Genomic DNA, 14,361 nt, shown 5'->3' on the forward strand with positions numbered 1-14,361 from the left:
TTAGCAAACCCCTCCCCACCAACTGTAAGATCAGCCCCCAGAGGGGGAGATAAGGCACCAGGGTGAGACAGATGAAGACAGGACAGTCCAGAAATATCATGACACAGGGAGAGCAGATAGGGCAGGATACATGATACGCGCGTATGACATCGCCGCAGCGGTGTCGGCGTGATACGGGGGGCGTTGTGGGTACAGTGGCCATTTCACATATGGACCGTCATTCAAATTCCTCCTTTGCAGCAGGAGTTACACAGCCATCTCTGCGGGGAATGTTATCACGCTGAACAAATAACAGTCAATACGTCACATATGATAGGAGCAGTAAGAGTGAAATGTAGATGTTGGCTTCTCACCTTTACTTGACACCTTTTCTTTTTACAATAATAATAATAATAATAATACAACTGAAAATTGAAAGGGCTCGCCAGAGAGATGAACACAAACATTTTCTGTTAGTGTATGGCCAACCAAAGACTTGCCCTGGGTTAGATTTTCTGGGGTATTTTGAAGGGAATTCCGTACCGAAAGAACCCAAAGGCTGTAACTGTGACTATGCACATCTGGCCGGGGAAACAACACGGGTCCCGCAGCACATAAAGGCCCCAGGAAACGCCGTCAGACAGACAGGAAAAAAGGGAGAAGACTGAACAAAACCCAAAAAATATGCCTTAAGAAATATGAACGTCTTTGACGGAGAAGTCAGAGAAATCGCTAGGAAATCAAAACGACGCGCAGGGTGGTGTCAGAAGAGACTGAATCACAGAAGAGAAAAAATTCACCCACAGGGGGGATGAGATGGGGGGGGGGGGTTCTGTTTTTGGGAGGGTAAAACGCACACTTGGGAAGCGGCAGGCGACTGCGTAACACGCCATCCGTAACAGCACACCCAGAAGACACAGACCCCGAGGGTGAAAACCCCTGCAGGCTGAGCCAGATAAGCTCACACTACCAGAATAAACCAGTAAGGCAATTATCATGGCGGAACGCATGACAGCCTGATTAATTAGCCATGTTAGCGATGCCATCATTTTAGCGTAGCAGCCCGACATGCCAGTGCTCTTTACAGAACAAAACTCATAATTATAGGTTTGTGCAAAGGGGTAGAGTTGTGTGCTGAGGCTGGGGATAGTTTGGATACCATAAGACACACAGACATGCTGGTTGGGGGGGGGGTTTAACCCCAACATTTAGCCCAAAAAGCCATGTAGGAGTCCCAAACAGTAGTTCTGACAAAGCTACAAAGCTATAGTGTATGCACCCCCCCCAGGCATGGAAACGCAGTTTTAATACAAAGGAATCTCCCTCCAACAAGAATCACAAAGTCAAACACCTTGTAATCTCCCACTTACCACGGTACAAGTCAGTCTATGTATTCAAACGATCATTCAGCAACATTCAGGCAATGTCTGCCATTCCTCATCTGTGCGCTTGGATGATTTATGGAAAAACGTCAAAGAGGTCTGTCACAGGTGAGCAAAGGGTTAACCAAACACAAAGCACCTGCCAGACACAGAAACCGTAAAATGCACACGTGAGACGGTGTTGAAAATCGTGTTAATTAAAGAAACACAGCTGAAGCAGTACGTCTGAGAGTGTGACCCCTTGACAGGAAGCCCCACACACCCCCCCCCCATTGCACCAGCTGATCCAGCGTAAATGTCGACAGGGACGGCACCCTAATCAGGGTCAGCCGGGTGTCACCACCGAAGGCATCGATTGGCCTGTGGCTGGTGATCAGTCACCATGGAAACAGCATTAGTTGGCATTAACCCCACCCGCTGTGATTGGTCCACCTCCTGCTGGCCACGTTTTTTTAACAAAAGGTTTTAGACCTGACATAGTAGAAGCTTAGAAAAACTCACTCTAGGTGAAAGTGTGGCAGGCTGTAATGCCCCCTGCAGGCCAGAAATATCACGTATGAATGGCAGACTGCGTATATTTAAACGTGTGGATGGTTTCAGGGCATCTCGCAGCCAGAAGTCGCAGGTTGCTGGGAGGCTGACAGGAACACGCAGCTTACATTATAGGTGTAAATGAGGTAAACATTCAGCTGAGTCTCAGAGCGAGCAGTCAAAAAAATCACACGACTGATCACCGCTGGACCGCCAAAACCGTCCATCGCATTATCACCATGCTCCAGAAGTCTTTCAGAAGGTGGCGTTCCAGCATCATACAGACTCTTCTGCGGATGAAGACATTTTTTTTTGGGAGGGAGGGGACTCATTGATAGGAATTAACACCAATAGGAATTACATGCGATATCACAGAAATAACCAGCTGTTTACACAGAATGACACATCGATCCACACAAACGGATAGGACCTGTCAGGCATTCTAGTAATTTTATATCTAGGAATAGAGCTATCCATGGTAACTGCATATGAGATAATCTCGTCATGCTAATTCTGCATCGGTCCCGGCAGGCAGGGCGTGAGAGTCTCGCAGTTGGCCTTGGGGCTGCAGTGCACGATATCCGGACACCTCCCATTAAATATTCACACCCACCATCACCGGGGGGTCCTTACTCATCATGCCCCGTCTCGCCTGCTCAAAACTAAATTTGTTTCACCCTTCAGGGCTCTGTGCTACTCAGTCATCGGTGTCTTACGAGACGTGGCACCGCAGCAAACTACTGCTGGGGTCCAAAGACTCCCGCAGCCTGGAAGAGCAGCAAGGCTGACCCCTTCATTCAAACACGGGGGTGTCACTCTGACCAGCACACCCCAAATCGACACTGCGCACATATTCCCAGCCGAGACGTGCGGGCCGCAGACGCTCGTTTGGAGCACGTTTACAAGCTGGGGCCCCACCGGCGCGCTGCCCGGGCCGGCCATGTAAATGAGGCCCGTCGGGCCGGCGAGCTCACAAACAAGCCAGTTTATCTAAGGGAGTCTGACGCAGAGATTAGCTGGACAGCTTCATTTTTGGGCAGCGCCCCTGCGGCCCAGGTACAAACGCTGCCTAACACAGACACACACTCAGGAACACACACACACACACACAGTCAGGAACACGCACACACACAGGAACACACACACACACTAAGGAACAAACTCACACACACACAGTCAGGAACACGCACACACACACAGGAACACACACACACACTAAGGAACAAACACACACACACACACAGTCAGGAACACACACACACATACACACAGGAACACGCACACACACTCAGGAACAAACTCACACACACACACAGGAACACGCACACACACTAAGGAAGAAACTCACACACACAGACACACTCAGGAACAAACTCACACACACACACAAACACGCACACACACACTAAGGAACAAACACACACACTCAGGAACATGCACACACAGACACACACACTAAGGAACAAATTCACACACACACAGTCAGGAACACGCACACACACATACACACAGGAACACACACACACTAAGGAACAAACACACACACACACTCAGGAACACGCACACACACACACTAAGGAACAAACTCACACACACACAGGAACACGCACACACACACACATACAAACCCACCAGAAAAAAAAACAAACATGTGCCGCTATCCGCCCCCGCAGCAGACATCAAAGGCAGCCATTTCCACGCCTCCCGCTGCCGCTGTTCTGCAAACCGGGAAGTGGGTCGCCATCCTCAGGGAGCCAATTAAAAAGGGAGAGAAGCTCGACCTCGCCGGGGACGGCGGGGCGGGGCAATGACACCTGCATGCACGTGACGGCACAGCGCAATAAAGTGAACCGCAGTCACACACACAGACACACACGCACACACATACACAGACCCCACCAAGCTCAGCAGGACTAACACAGCCATGGACGCATCAAGAAACATCCAGAAACTGTGTCCAGGAGGTCCAAACAAAACCTGGGGACCCGTGACGTTTCGGGGAAGAGCACTTTTTGTCAGGGAGCATAACACTAGAAAACGGTACGGTTTCATGGGTTTCATGTTGCTGGCAGAGCTGGAGCCCATCCTGAAATGAATGATAATAATAATAATAATAATAATAATAATAATAATCATAATAACAATAATAATAATAACCTATCCATCTGTCAGGGGTGTGACTCCTCACTCATTCAAAAAAAGGAAAAAAATTAATTAAATAAACGCAACTTCGGAGTGGAGAGGCTCATGTCTGGCCAGCAGGATAATATAGTACGAGGTTCGGGGGGAGACCCCCGTCCCACAGCACACTGAGATATAGAAGTCATTCCTCTTTCTCCCTGAAAAGTGTCTGCCAGCCTTGTGTCAGTATTTCAGTCAAAAGCGAAATCCATTGCGATCGAAGAGCATGTGTGACGCAGGCTAGAGTCACGACATCAGACCACCGGAGCGACAAGACAATTAACAGGCGAAAAACCCAACGAGATTAAAAGCAGGTCTGACGTGAAAAACACAAACGGCTTCCATGCCATCAGCTGGGAGCTGACCGAGGAGCAAAAGGAACAATCACCTTTTCATGTGAAGGCACGGCCAGAGACAGACGCATTTAATAATGACCATTCAGAACAGGGGGATGGGGGGAGGGGGGGGGCACGCGGCTTCCACGTGGCCTGCAGAGCATGACATGGCTCACGGCAGTGATTTACGACCCTCATTTAGGGGGCGGAGATGAGACACGGCAGGGGAGAACAAACAGTGCTGGGAAATCGGCGTTTAGGGGAGGAACGCCGTGGGCACTGGGAGACAGTGGGGAGGGGAACAGGGGGAACGCACACACACACACACACACACACACACACACACACACACACACAGCAACCTGCCAGAGAAGGGGCTAAACTGCACACACACACACACAAATTCACACAGTGTAGTGTTCCTATAATTTTCTGTGAATAATCACTGTTATATTGTCACTGCAATATTGGGGACGGCTAAGTGACACCACACGCAGGATCCGGCACATCCGGCTCACCTGGGCTCAGAAGCCCGCGATGATGCAGTCATCATCTGCTGATCCTCCTGTGGAAAAAGGAGCAGCAGCATCAGCCAGAGATCAGCATGCGGTATGGGAGTAGGCGGGGCTTCCAGATCAGAAAAGCAGTGATGCTTCGAAACCTGGAGGAGGATTACCACACTAGGGTTGCCACGATTAGTCGATGTTGTCGTCATTGAAAAAGCGTCGACATCTACGTATATTTTAAATCGACGCATCATTTTTTAAAATTATTCTAATAAAATTACCTTTATGATTTCTAAAACGCTTCCATTCATTATGATGAAAGTTTTCCTTTATCTATCTTAATGTAATTACGGGAGTGGTTCAAATTATCACAAAACAAAGAGGTAGTCTTACACTGTGCAAAGCGCAATATCATACCACGCTATTAGCCCTATGCATGAGCACCGCAAGAGGAAACACACAGGCACTATTCTAGACCATCATCCTATTCTAGAATCATTCTTGTAGTCCGACATTGCACCTTTTCCAAGGCAGCAATGTCCTTCTTAAGGTATGGTGACCAAACCTGCACACAATATTCTAGGTGGGGTCTTACCAAGGAATTATATAATCGTAGCATCACCTCCCTTGACTTAAACTCCACACGCCTAGAGATGTAACCCAACATCCTATTGGCCTTTTTTATTGCTTCCCCACACTGGTGAGAGTGGGACATGGAAGCATCAACATACACACCGAGGTCTTTCTCATAATCAGCTACCTTTATTTCAGTGGAACCCATAAAATATCTGTACTTCATATTTCTGCCCCCTTAATTTGCAAAAAGTACCGCCACACCACCAGCATCTTTTTAAACATCTTTTTACCTTGTTTAACCACGGTATCTCCTCTTTTGAAAGATGTTGTGACTGCTGATCTGTCCCTTCCTTCATCGCAACTTAAGTGCTTATCGCGTTTGACGCATGCGACGGGCTCCGCTAACCGAATAAATTAAACGTGAGGGTTCACCAAATTTATAGAGGTTACTAACGTTTGGGCATCACAATATTAATCTCATTAACATTTTTAGGCATAAATCTAATCTGCTTATGGAGTTGTGGGCAAAAATAATGTTCACATAGTGCTGAAAAACCGGAGTACATTATCTAATGCCTTTAAATGGCATACAGTTTGTTGTCATCAAAATAAAATTAACTTTAACGGTCAAATTGATTTTCTGGAGAAAAATTAATCGCTTAGATTAATTGACCAATTGATAAATTAGTCAATAGATTAATCTATAGAAAAACAGTCGTTAGTGGCAGCCCTGTATCACACAGAGCACTGTCCGAAAAGAGGTTCTCAGGTAGTGAAGTCCCCCCTCCCTCTCCCTCAAGCAGACCCTCCACCAAAGTCAAAGGGCCAGGGAGAAATCAAGGCCTCCATCCAAGATTAATCAGACGTTCAGTTGGCTGTATCTAGAACATCTCAAGGTGCCGCCATGCACAAGCAAGGTGTCGAAGGTGCCGGGGGCCTGACACCCCCCGCCCCGCCTTGCCAGCATCACTGGGGCAGAGCTGGAGTGACAGGAAGCTGTGACCACTGTCACCAGAATCGTCACGCCAGTGGGAAACTGATGAGTGTGCCCACATATCGACATTCGGTTCACCATTAGTCACATCCGGATGGTTTACCAAAGAACTAGCTTCCACTCCACCCAAGGTAGATCGATGCGGATCAGCCGGTGACCTTTGCCCCCCCCCGTGACCTCTGTCTCGGTCACAGGGTCAAAGGGGGGGGGGTGAGGTCCAGGGTCTAATTTTGGGGGCTTTCCACTTGGCCGGGCCACTTCTCCTTGGAGGAGAAGCAGACTGGGTCTCACCAGCCCCCCCAACCTTAAAAATAAGGAAATCCATCAGGAATGTTGGAATCAGACGAAGAGCACAGCACCTCCACAGAGCCCCTAAATAATTAAACACACCCAAGGAAACAAAAGCTCATCTAGATAATCACTATCTCAGATAATCTATATGCCTGCAGCCTGCAGACAACCGGGGGAGGGGGGGCTTTTCAAAGCACATTAAATTATAAAAGGTACATGCAAAAATCTGACCTAAGCCCTAGATGGGAAGATACAACCCCCCCCCCACCACCCCTTTTGCCCCATCCATACATACAAGACCATCATTTGTTTAGACACATTTACCCCAAATTCCCTCCCGTTGAGCCACGTATGATTTATGGAGTAGCCCTGCACTCAGATACACCTTTAAATCTTTATCCAGCTGCAAATAAGTGGTTCCTTAAATTATCCTAAAAGTGCTTTAGAAGACCCAGCGAAGCCAATCTCGTCCCAGGAAACTGTCCCTCAGTGAGTAAATGGCAATAAATTACTGAGGGAATGTGTGTCTGAGGCCAGGAGGGACTCTGAACAAGAGCTACTACTCGCAACAAACACACAATCACCCTACAAAAGCAAAAAAGAGTCAGAGAAAAATGTTAGACATATGCATAAATAATTATATTTATATAGAGTGTGTGTGTATGTGACATATGTGTGATATGTGTGTGTGTGATTTTACGACGAAGCATCTGCCCAGTGGAAGCTCCCGTCCCCAATCTCACACACAAGCAAAGACGAACCCAGTCAGTGACCACAGGGCTTCAGCCCGATAGTCCCCTGGTTTGGTGGATAATCCTTCACGAGCCACATTGTGATCATTTCTAGAACAAATCACATTAAACAGGCTCATTCGCATTTATTCAGGGTCCTGCTTTATTCACCTAGAGTGAGGTACTTAATCTGAAGTATTGAATCAAAATATCTAGGCAAACAAGTAAAGTGTAACGGGGATGAGGAAGTCAACAGCTAACTTACAATTACAGTTACGGTGCAGTCGTACAAACCGGATAGAAATTAAAACTGGAAACCGAGCAGTCAAATGTCTTTTGAGGATAGGAAAAGCTGCTTAATAATGAGGCAAATATTCAATGTGTTCAATGGAGGTTGGGGGGAGGGGAGGCGCTTGGATTTTCCAGCCTGTAGAGGGCCACCGGGTCAATGCCAAGAGCGGCCGTCATTAAGTTCTTGTCACTCAAACTTCAGGGTGTAATTGATGAGAATCTCCCACCCCCTCTCCATTCAACCACCAACCCCCAACCCCCGAGTCTGAGCAGCCGTGCTGAGAGCGGCAGCCAGTGAGGCCCCGCCCAGCCGTGCGACAGGCAGCCAATCACTAGGGATCGATGGAGTGTGGAATTCATGCCCATGCGGACACCTCAGACAGTCCCTGGGGGGTCTGCGATAGCCTTTAGAGACTGATGAGAAAATGCATTAATAAATCAATAAGGGAAGAACATTCTGCTCCCAAGCAGAGCTCATATTTTAGCAGAATAACCACATCTAAAAGGTAAAAAAATTTATATGTGCTTTTGACAATAAATTGAATTTCCCCATCCATTTATCTTATACTGGCTTATCCGGGTCAGGGTTGTGGGATGTCCTGAGCTAAATCCAAAATTGCACATTATAACACTAAATAGTGTGCCAAAATAGCACACGAGACATAATAGTGTATTTGAAACCATAGCGCACATCGCTTAGTGCAAAAAAAGTTCCCCTACGGCGAGCTAACGCCGCACGCTATTCAGTCCCATAATCCAAGACGCGACTTCCAAGGTTGTCCAGAGTGAACATGAACATGGAGGGCGAGGGTAATGGTGGTTTTAAGTCCATTCCTAATATTACAACTCAGATGATCATAAAAAGTATGATAAGCGTGTGTAATAAAATGATCAAATTTGTTAGTTGGGTACTTGCTCGTTTGCAAGACACCTGTTATTAAAGGTTGAAATCCAGCAGTTCAAAGGTAAAATAGTGCAACCGGAAAGTGTACACAGTTTTGTACTCGCGAATTAAGGAATTAAGCGACTGTTGCCGTAGTGCGTACTTTTCCCCTCATTTAAGTGCTTAGAGCGTAGTGTGTGATTTCAGGAACAGCCCTGGAGTCTGTCCCAAGCAGCACGGAGCAGGTGCTGGGCTATGCCCTGGACAGAATGCCTGGAAGCTGCGCATCTTATTCATGAGGCACGTTCATACATTTTTGCACGAGAGGAAAAAACACTTTTCATACGAAGGGCGAGATAAATTCAGATTTATAAAACCTTGTGTAAACCCCAATACGCATCGTACAGCTTATAAATCCCACATTATCCTAGAAATATTTGCACGTACTTAAGAGACCGCCACATTCCCAGAAACATTCTCACGTGTACGCGCTTAAGAGACCTCTCCATTCCAAGAAACATTCGCACGTGCGCGCGCTTAAGAGACCGCATCATTCACAGAAACATTTGAACATATGCGCTCTTAAGAGACCACCTCACTCCCAGAAACATTTGCACGTGCTCAATTAAGAGACCACCCCATTCCCCTAGACATTTGCACGTGTGCCCGTTTAAGAGACCACCCCATTCCCAGAAACATTCGCATGTATGCACGCGTTTAAGAGACCGATCCATTCTCACAGACATTCTAAAGTGTACACGCGTGCTAGTGTCCATACTCACTAAGACCTTTTCAGTATACACGAACCTGTACATATATATATATGATTTGTTCAATTGCAAAAACAAAATATACATATGCTTAATTTTACTTCTATATCAGATACAATGAAAATGTTTCTATATTATGCACCAGTCCGTTATAATGAACTCTACATGCGACTTAGATGGACATTTCCGTCTGACCTCTAGATGTCGTTCTTTTCCGTTTCTTCCGAAACGTTCGCATAACTGCCCCAAACCATTCGTAAATGTGTGCGAACTTTTCTCAGGTTTTTATTCTTTATTCGTTATGCCTTTACAAATCAGAATATCTTTGTATAAATGTGTGTACAGATTTTCGCAGCTATTTTTGTTTGTACAAAGCCTTTATAATTGAGTATTATTAACTGTAAACAAATCACAATAAAGATGGTTCAGGAGGTTGTGGAATTCCATTGTGGGAGACCTTTAACCAGTACACATCTGTGCAAAACCATTAAACGATAATCAAAAGCAGAATTGAGGAAAGATTTACACACACAGACACACACAACCCCCATGTGTGTACTTACTCGCCTATAAAACTGATTACTTCTCTAAAGCCCTTAACATGGGGGAAGGGGGCATGTTTACTCTGCTGATTCCTCAGTCTCATCCTGCTACCCGATGAGATGTTTGGAGACCCCGGGAACCCCCCCCCCATCTTCGTGGAACTGCTACAGTAACAGAGACAGGCCTAATTACTGTGGGGAGTGGTTAGACATTGTAATTGGGTACAGTGGGTATTGCTGATGCCTTAATGAAAAAGGGGAGGGGTGGGAAAGACCACGATAAAGGAAATAAAAACACACACAGCACATTAAACGATGGAGGCAGAGACGGAGCAGCCTCTTTAAGTCCCAAACCACTCAAAACGTAACTGAGCGGCAGGGAAAAGCCTGCGAGGGAGAATGACGACGGAAGCATAGAGTTATTTTCTTTTAGTTTCCCAGCTAATTGCAATCAGAGGAAGTGGCTGAGCGGCGTCAGCAGAATCGCCGCCCAGAGCGCAGATTCCTCGCCTAAAAATAAGCAGGCGCTGGGTGATGCTGTCCGGCGTGATGGCGATCGATGGCGCGACTTCGGATCGCATCGATGTATAGATCCCCGCTCCTCTGCTCTGCTCCGAGGAGTTTCTCTCCAGCCGGACCAGCGCCGTACGAGCATGCACACGATCAGGGAGTGACTCGATCGGTCGGCTGGCCAAACAGCCCAGACGTCAGGCTGCTGATGGTAACACCATTGCCATGGCGATGGAGAGACACATGGGGGCAGAAAGACTGGGGAGAGTGGAGGGGCGGGCCTGAGAGAGAGCGAGACCGGCAGGAGAGAAAGAGGGAGGGGAGAGAGAGACTGGCAGGAGGGAGAGCAAGAGTGGGAGAGGCAGACTGGTAGGAGGGAGGCAGGGAGGCAGGGAGGGAGATTGGCAGTGGCAACAGTGTGGGTCTGGGTGCAGGAATGTCACCTGACTCCATCCCACCTCAGCACCCAAATCATAGTCTACAAAATCAGACACCCTCTGCTACTGCAAGGCGTGATCATGCCTAATTAATGATAAATACTCCAGGATTAACTGTCCAGCAGCTCACTAGTTCACTGCACTTAACCAACCCGCACCGCACTTTACCACCTTTAACCGCACATCCCCATGCGCTCCGGACTGCGGCCTCTGTTTCCAAAATCCCAGCATTCTCCGGGGAAAACCATAAGCATATGAACGCATTTAAAATAGTTGTGAAACATTCCTAAATCTCACTGCGGCCACTGCTTCCGAGGCAGTGATGATCTCCCTTCACCCTGACTCGTTACAATCAAGCAGCATTTCAAACCCTGTGAAAGGACAGCCGAGATCATTACCAGGAAGCACACCCACCACCCATCCCGGGATTCCGGTTTTTAATTAACTAGGAATCTGAAATTTTTATTGTTACCGCGACAACGTAGAAGGTAAACAACTCAGGGAAGTAAGGAGGAAGATGGGGATGTGCAGGATGCAGTTTAATATCAGTGGGGGCTTATGAGAACAAGCCGGGGTTTATCAACGCTGCTGTTTACAGAGCGAGAGCAATTCCATAAATGTCATCGCGGCAAGCTTCCAGTGCGATTCGCTTTCACCATCACCGCCGCCGAGGTGACCGCGCGTGTGCTGAGCGTCGCCACGCAAGACTGATGTTCTCCTGCGTCCTGGCTCCCTGCAATATCCCCCCCCCCCACTTCACAGCACTGAGAGACCCCCGTTCCCAGTCACGAATGACCTTATTAATCAATCAATTTATCACCATAAATCAGCCTCGCTTTCCATGGTATTGGCAAAGGGCCGGCGATCAATCAGCCGGCTGAGCCGTCGCCCATGGCTGCCCCCCCCCCCCCCCCCAAAAAAAGATGGATGGGATTGCGAGCGGTGGCATTTATCTATTTAATCATCGAGACGCCGAGGTCTTCGACTCGCATATCCTGCATGTGTCCGGCGCAGCTCTCAGCTTGGAGGATTAGCCACAATTACAGGGCCATTATACGCTGTTGCTGAGATCGGGAAATATCCAGGCTCCCTTGATTCAAATGATCTTTGACACGATAAGTTGCATGCAGCTAAATTACTTCTCTGTCGGGTTTTTTTTTTTTGGTGCTGGTGTTCAGGGTTGGTACTTCCTCCAGTGCTGACCGCACGCACTGCAATCATAAACACATGCGTTTGTATATGCGACGCTGCAGACTAGCAGATGCCGAAAACCTAATCAGACTCTGAGGCACAGGCGGAGACGCCCCCTCCTACGAAAGATGCAACGCAAAGGATGCCGTTTATTACGCTTATTGTTTCTTCATCGTGTTTGTAACCCGCTAACAAAGGCTTTGGTAGCTCGAATCCTCTTCCCTCCAGCTAGCAAAGATCACTGGACTTTATCCCAAAGACTCCCTTCTTCATCCCGTCAGCAAGCCTGTCCCTATGGTCACCATGTTTCATAACCCTTAGCGCCATTTCTCAACAACGCAGCCTCTGGAGGAACCTCAATGACTCCCAAACCCTAAAGACTCCACTCCAGATGCTTGACTGACATCAAGAACATCAGCCAAAGGCACTTTGTGCTGATTTAGCTACTCGATGTGTACATGGGCGTAGGCCTCCGTCTTTCCCCATCATGCCACTTGCCAGTTCTGCAGTTTTATGGGGTAAAAGTGCCAAGACACTGGTGATGTCAGAAGGTTTAAGCGTCTTCCAAACTTGACCAGCTGACCGACCCGGTTCTCCACCAGGGTAGGCTGAATTTATCTGCTTCCCCGCGCCTTGGCTCTGCTCCCCTGGCACCTCGGAGTGTCTTTGATGGCGACAGACCGCGCCGTGCGAAGGCATGGGGGGGGTGGGGGGGATTTAAACAAGCAGCTGCAAACGAGGCGTGAAAAGAGCCGAGACGCAGCATACTGTGAAATCTCTGTGTGCATTAGTGCACATATGTGCGGCGGGAAGTCACTCACACCATAACTACACCTGCGCTCGGTGGCCCCACCAGGACCCCGTCCACATCTTCGAAGGGAGGGTCTGTTCCGGCTTTTGAGGGACACCCCCCTCAAGCGCGACAGTCTCAGAAAAGGGCTCAGCATGGCCACCTGGGGGACCCTGGAATGCCAATTCGCACCTGAACACATTTCCTGGGCACAACCCCAAAACCTGCTGGGCTCAAACGGGAGGAACAGAAGACTTGGGGGGGGGGGGGGGGGGGGGGGCACAGAGAAGAGGGCCAACCAAAGGGTTCCACAAACGCTCTGCCTCCTTTTAAAAGAGGACATCCCAACTTAGATCTCCTCAAATTGTGTTTAACAGGCCTCTCGACTCAACCCTCCCCACACAAAACCCTGATCCCAACTATGACAACCCTAACCCTAACCCTAACCCTAACCCTAACCCTAACCCTAACCCTACCCAGCCCCAACAAAATGCAGGACTTTGCCATTTGTAGTTTTTTGATTGCAGTCACAGATTTTTATAAAACTGAGTTTCCCCTTGTGGGGACAAAATATCTTCCCCATAACATGAAAATAACAGATTATTATCACACTGTGAGCACAATTGGTCCCAACAATGTAATATTATATATACATATATACACACACACACACACACACACACACACACGAACAACACCAGCTCTCCATAAACACGCGCAGACACAACTAAATCAAAATTTCATTTTTTAGGAGGAATGCTGTAGGAATCGGACATCTGTGTAGGCGCTCTATTGACCACCATTGGAACGCAATTAAATAAATATCCGTCCTCCATGTTCAAACCAACAGAACAAAAACTGTTAATGAACAACTGATTTTAAAAAGGCACATCTGCTGTGGATATGGATGGACAGACAAACAGACACACACACACAGACACACACACACACACCTATTCTATGATAGCTGAAGCTACACCCTCAGATACTGAGCATCATGAGAAATACTGATTACGGTATAATCTGCAGAAGATGCTCATTCTAGGGTCTCTGGTGTGTCTTTGATCAAAGAAACACTTATCGAATAACAAAGGTGCACCAAAAACGTGTCTCAGAGAAGCAGCCCCCAGAGGGGCGGCCATATGGAAGCTCAGGAACAGCGCCATGGTAACGGATCTCGCCACAGAACCCTACCTGTGATGCCGTGGATGCGCCTGAATGCTGAGGCAGCCACTCACCTTGCCATCATCATCATCATCATCATCATCATCATTATTGTTCTCATGGATCCACTTATACCCCCCCAATCCGAACATTAAAACCCAACAATGTTCATTTTTATGGTCTAGATACTGATAACAAAAATGATTGCTGGGGAGGGGGTGTTCAAATTTTTAGAGACCTGATACAGCTAGAAAGATGCAAGGAGTAGGGGGTGCAG

The 14,361-nt window shown here is 47.7% G+C and overlaps 1 protein-coding gene across 3 annotated transcripts in view; it reads right to left on the reverse strand.

Annotated features, from left to right (window-relative positions):
- LOC125746665 (homeobox protein cut-like 2) overlaps window positions 1-14,361 on the reverse strand; it is a 53,927-nt gene that overhangs the window by 16,172 nt on the left and 23,394 nt on the right. Inside the window, exon 2 of one of the 3 annotated variants that reach the window (XM_049020942.1) lies at window positions 4,927-4,973. The exons of the other annotated variants lie outside the window; for them this stretch is intronic. The gene's annotated coding sequence lies outside the window, so the exon portion shown is untranslated. The remainder of the gene's footprint in view (window positions 1-4,926; window positions 4,974-14,361) is intronic. 3 annotated transcript variants of the gene reach the window in all.

Source organism: Brienomyrus brachyistius, chromosome 7 (assembly GCF_023856365.1).
Source record: "Brienomyrus brachyistius isolate T26 chromosome 7, BBRACH_0.4, whole genome shotgun sequence".
Classification (NCBI taxonomy): Eukaryota; Metazoa; Chordata; class Actinopteri; order Osteoglossiformes; family Mormyridae; genus Brienomyrus; species Brienomyrus brachyistius.